The sequence below is a fragment of the Carlito syrichta genome, unplaced genomic scaffold (assembly GCF_000164805.1).
Source record: "Carlito syrichta isolate Samal-C Ts95f unplaced genomic scaffold, Tarsius_syrichta-2.0.1 Scaffold89967, whole genome shotgun sequence".
Taxonomy (NCBI): Eukaryota; Metazoa; Chordata; class Mammalia; order Primates; family Tarsiidae; genus Carlito; species Carlito syrichta.
Window position 1 is genome coordinate 100,610 of NW_007034063.1, and position 6,000 is coordinate 106,609.

The 6,000-nt window shown below is 51.5% G+C and overlaps 1 protein-coding gene across 1 annotated transcript in view; it reads right to left on the bottom strand.

Moving 5' to 3' along the window:
• The window catches only part of SIPA1L3 (signal induced proliferation associated 1 like 3), a 125,380-nt gene that overhangs the window by 75,449 nt on the left and 43,931 nt on the right, over positions 1–6,000 (bottom strand). The gene's annotated exons all lie outside the window — the stretch shown is intronic.

Consider the following 6,000-nt stretch of genomic DNA (forward strand, 5'->3'; position numbering starts at 1 on the left):
CTGACCCAGTCCCCGAGTCTGTCAGTGCCCTCCACCGACCCGTTTGGCCCCCCTTAGCGGTACTCAGGGCCAGAAAGGCGGATGTCCTCAGAATCAAAGGACAGTATCTGCCTTGTTCCAAAGAATCTCAAAGGCAGCTGGAAGAGGAGCAGGTGACCTACTTTGCAGGGTGGTTAAAAAAAAGAAAGCCACGAAATCCAGAACCTTGAAATAGATGCAGAGTGGCCTGTGACTCCCCCCAGACCAGGTTGGCACACAAAGCGCAGTGCTCCTGGCATGAGGTGGGGAGATCCACCGGCTGAGCTGGCAGCCTCTGCTGTCACTGCAGTGCCGCATGGAGGAGACTCTGAGCTCGAGGACTAGCTGTGCTCATGAAATCCACCTCCCAGCAGCTGTGAACACTGAGCTCTGAGGAGCCCTCAGCTGGGAATCTTGCATGCCCCATCATACGGATCTTCCGGGGCTCTCCTGAGTTCCTGGAGCCCAGGGAGATTTCATGGTCACCTGGCAAAAAATCTGGTGGACTTGGTGACTCAGAGGCTGCTATCATCTGAATATGTTCCCCAAAAGTCATGGGGGGAAACTCGATCCCCAATGCAATTGTTGGGAGGTAGGGCCTAAGGGAAGGTGTTTAGGACAGAGCTCTCAGGAGTGGATTAATGCCATTCTGAAAAGGGCTTGTGGAAGGGGGTTCTCTCTTCTGCTATGTGAAGACAGGGTGTACCTCTCCTCCAGAGGACACAGTGTTCAAGGTGTCACCTTGGAAGCAGAGAGATCAGGTCCTAACCTGCCCAGCACCTTGATCATGGACTTCTAGCTTGCAAAACTATGAGACATACATCTCTTAGGTGTTGTTTATAGCAGCACAAAACAGTCCAAGACTGAGCCTGTGAACCCAGGACATGGCTGATAAGGAGACACCAAAAGGTGGCCCAGGGATGTGCTCTGGCACCTGGGCTCGATACACCAGGCTCCTCAGAAGCACTATGGTTGGAGCTAACAGACAGTAGTTTCTTCTGGTCGTCTCTTTGAATTGGTAGGTGCCAGTGTCTCAACAGACACCAGGTGAAGACCAAAAACAATAGGAATGTCTAACAGTGCCTGTAGATATGCCAGGCCTGGGCAGAGGTGGCAAAAGGTACCATCATCGCCCCAGGCGGTGCCACCTGACACCCTTGCTCGCCTGACTTCCACACCGTCTTCTCCTGACAACAGATCTGTGTGCTCTGGGTGGGATGACCCCACTTCTTGGCTCCAGGAATGAACATGTGACCCAGAACTGACCAATCAGAACTTTTTTTTTTTTGAGTTGGAGTCTCACTCTGTCACCCAGATTGGAGTGCAGTGGCACGCTCCCAGCCACCACAGCCTCAATCTGCTGGGCTCCGGCGATCCTTCCGCCTCAGCCTTCCAAGTAGCTGGAACTACAGGTGCCTGCTACCATGCCCGGCTAATTTTACTGTAGAGATGAGGTCTCACCAAGTTGCCCGAGTGGGCCTCGAACCCGTGGGCTCAGGCAATCCACTCGCCTCAACCTCCCAAAGTGCTGGGATTACATGCTGAGCTACTGAGCCCGGCCCAAGCTGAAGCTTTTATCTCCCTGGCCACAATGACTAGCACAGGAATGTCATGTGCCCTGAGCAAGGCCAATCAGAGTCAATGAGCATCATCTCTGGATCTGTTTCTGGAACTACTGGAAGAAAAGATCTGCTTCCACTGGAGCTGCTGAGCTGAGGGGACCTAAGTCCAGAGCTGTGGGAGGGGGTCATCTTTATTCCCAGGAGGTGGGAGACTGCCTGAGAATGACAGCAACACAGAAAAGAGATGTGAAAGAGAGACTCCTGGTGAGGGTGTCAGAGTCCTGGGATACAGTCATGCCTGTATTTTGCCCAGTCTCCTAGTTTGTCAGGTACATGAGCCAGCAAGACTTTCTTTTGCTTCACCACTGTTTGAGTATCTTCTGTTGCTGGAACTCAGAGTTCTAATCAGTATATCACATTTTAGATATAAGCAAATTGAGGCACAGAAAAATTAAGTAATCTGTCCAAGATCACACAGCCAGTAAGAGAGAGAAACTGGATTTAAATATGGTGAGTTGACTCCAAAGCCTACAACTTTAGCCACCATCCATAGCTGCCCACTGTATAGTGGCTGGGGAGCCAGTGGGTAGATTCCTTGGGCTCTTGAATTTTTCTCATTACTGGCTCGTTACTGAAAGTTTCATCTTGGGTTAGGAGCCCCTGGTCATGACTTTAGAGGGAAACACAGATGGGTGCAGTGGCATGCACCTGTAGTCCCAGCTACTCTGGAGGCTGAGGCAAGGGGATTGCTTGAGCCTAGGAGTTTGAATCCAGACTAGGCAACATATTAAGACCCTGTTTCTAGTTTTTAAAAATTAATAGTCGTTAAAGAGGGAAACGTTATTCAATCACTTTGAAAGCAATACAGCATGGTGGAGAGCCAGAGATGCTGGGCCAGATGGCCGGTTCAGAACTCAACTCTTGTTACTACCTACCTGTGTGGGTTAGGTAAGGGATTTCCTTCCCAATGCCTCAGTTTCCCAATCTGTAAGATGGTGGTAGTTATGGACATTAGCAGAGAGTCAAGTGTTTAACAAATTGGAGCTGATGGCATTGTTTTTTCCAGCTGTTTCTACGGACTGTCTACCGGCTCTTCTTATAAACTCAGAAGTGAAAGCTTCCTCTTCCACTTTCCGAAGTCTAACCACATTTACCTTGGGGCTTTGGAAAAGCTTCCTCCCCAGTTCCTCCTACTCCAGTCTTTCCAGTGATCTGAAAATCACTAGTATCCAAATCATCGTGAGTGCTCAGCAAAGAATGCAGATTCCTGGGCCCCACATCAGATCATCACAAGAATTCCTCTTGAGGTAGGACCAGAAATCTGCATTTTTTTTTTTTGAGTTGGAGTTTTACTCCGTCGCCCAGACTGGAGTGCAGTGGCCGCTCCCGGCCACTGCAGCCTCGACCCACTGGACTCCGGCGATCCTTCCACCTCAGCCTTCCGAGTAGTCGGAATTACAGGCGTGCGCTACCACGCCCGGCTGAGTTTTGATTTATTGTAGAGATGAGGTCTCGCCTGCCCAGGTGGGTCTTGAACCCGCGGGCTCAGGCAATTCACTCACCTCAGCCTCCCAAAGGCACAGGATTACAGGCTGAGCCACCGAGCCCGGCTCTTTTTCTTTCAACAGTCGATTAGTATCACATCACCTGATGACCTGGGGTTTACTCAGCCAGTTCCCCTAGCAATGGCTATTTAGGTTGCTTCTAGTCTTTTCCTGCCACCAAAAATCTCTTTTTTTTTTTGAGTTGGAGTCTCACTCTGTCACCCAGACTGGAGTGCAGTGGCCGCTCCCAGCCACCGCAGCCTCGACCTGCTGGGCTCCGGCGATCCTTCCGCCTCAGCCTTCCGAGTAACCGGAATTACAGGCGCGTGCTACCACACCCAGCTAATTTTTTTTGGATTTATTGTAGAGATGAGGTCTCGCCAAGTTGCCCAGGCGGGTCTCGAACCCGCAGGCTCAGGCAATCCACTCACCTCAGCTTCCCAAAGGTGCGGGATTACAGGCTGAGCCATCAAGCCCGGCTAAAACAAATCTTCATAAATAAATATTCCATGCTAACCCTTGGCCTACGTGGGGGAAATGCCTGACGGGAAAATGCCCCCAGACTCTCTAGTCATTTTTCCTCACTGCCTCCTTTCCTTGATTCCTGACAGCTCAGTTTCTAGGGGCCACAGGACGCCTTTCTTATCTCTTTTACTCACTTATAAGTTTCAGTTACCCTTCTCGGGGAGGGATTTCCAACCCCTCCCCCTAGCCCCCAACTAGAGGCCTTCAGTCTAACTAAAGAGAACAAAACATCCCAGGATCACTGCTCCCCCCTTCAGGCAGCAGAAGAGACATCCTTTCTGGTAGCAGAAGAGACATCCCTAGTGAGATGAGAACAATCCACCAGAGCCTGTGTGGGTGCCCAAGGTCATGGTGACACATGTTACCAGTGGCTCAGGATGTCCTCCCAGCTGTCTGGCCCAGCTCTGCTGTGGCCCAGAGGCAGGGGCTCACACAAGAACGCCAGTCCTCGGGCCTGGGCGTGGGAGGATGACTCCTCGCACTTTCCTTACTGTCTGAAGAGCACAGGGTTGTGACACAAGCTGTGCAGCCTGGCTGTGGCAGCGAGGGGACCCCTGCCCTGTCCCTGCATGCTCCCCTTAGAATTCATCACGACAGACAACAGAGCCAGGAGCCAAAGAGCCTAGAGGGAGCCCAGAGCTCGGGTTATCAGTTCTGCAAATGAGGTCAGCTAGACACCTCTGTATTTGGAGAACAACAAAACCACCCAGTCCCAGCCCACGCCCACCCCAGCAAAGGGAAACCCTGTTTCAGTAGCCACCTTATAAAGGGAGCCTCTCCCATCTAAATAAGGCAGGGAGCAAAACTCATCCGTGTGGTCACACCCTGTCTGCTCACACCCTCCCTGGCCTTGTCTCCCCAAAGCCAGAGAACCGCAGACATATACGTTTGCTTCAGTTTATCCCTACCTGCATATCTGGGATGCTTCTCTCAAGCTTCCTGAGTTTTGGAGTCACTGACAGGTAAGTGTGTGCACGTGTGAATGTGTGTGGGGCGAGGCGAGGGTTCGTGTCCTGGCCTGAGGAGCACAACTACCAGAGAGCTCGTCTGTGGGGTTACCTGGTCTTGATTTGCCCCTGCAGAGAACAGTCATGGCTGGGCCTCCCCTACACCAAGCACCGTCCTATCTCTTCCGATGTCACATCCTTGTGGAAAGGATCTGCCACTGCCCTCCTTGGATGAATGAGGAAACTGCTTGCCTCAGGTGCCAGGTGAAAGGGGAAGAGCCGGGATTCAGATCCAGGCAACTTCACTGCAGGGCCTGCCTTTCCCCTGCGCTCGACTGCCCCCCTCTCTCGCTATCGGAAATAATCTTATTTGTTTACTTGTTTATTGTTTGTCTCCCTTGACCCAGGCACTCACTCCATGAGGGCCAAGGCCCTGGCTGGCCTCTGTGCCGTTATGTTCCCAGAGCTTGGAACACAGTGATGCTCTTTCGCACTCACGGGTCACCTCTGGAGGTTGCTAGGGGACCAACTCATTATTCTGAAAACTGCATTTATCCTGCCTTCCCTGAACAAATTATACCTCACAGTAACCAAATCGTTACTGAAGGAAAGGTCTTTTTAGAAGCATCCTAGCCAATACATGAGGAAGGAATGACAGATGAGACATCACTCCTCTGCGGCCCACAATGAAACAGTGGATCTAGACATGTGAGAGGGCGGGCTGAGGTGAATGTATGACGAAGGGCCAGGTCGCCACCATCTGACCCCTCTGCTTGCCCTCAGCGTCACTCACAGAGGGACACCAGACAGGCAGTGCCTCCGCACGGATGCACACCTAGAAGAGCAGTGGCCGAAAGACATTCAACCACAACCTGATCAAGCTTCCACCTCAAACTCTAGTTTGCTGAAAACACCCATGCTAGAGGAACAGGAGGAACTCCATGGGGAGGCAACCAGTGGAAGCCAGGACGTGGGAAATTCTAAAGACTGGTGGTGACCCTGGTTCTTTCCAAAATAAACTACAAGGAAAAAAAAAAAACAGATGGAAGAGAATCTTACAGATTAAAAGGCCCTTAAGAGACACATCAATCAAACACAACAGGAGGAACCTGATAAACAAAACAGCTGTTTTTTAAAAATGACATATTGGCTGGGTTCGGCGGCTCAGTCAGTAATCCCAGCACTTTGGGAGGCTGAGGCAAATGGACTGCCTGAGCCCGCGCGTTCAAGACCAGCTCGGGCAACTTAGCGAGACCTCGTCTCTACAGTAAAATAAAAAATAGCCGAGAGTGGTAGCGCGTGTCTGTAGTTCTGGCTACTTGGAAGGCTGAGGCGGAAGGATCGCTGGAGCCCAGAAGGTCGATGCCAGGGTGGCTGTGACTCTGTACTACAGCCTGGGTGACA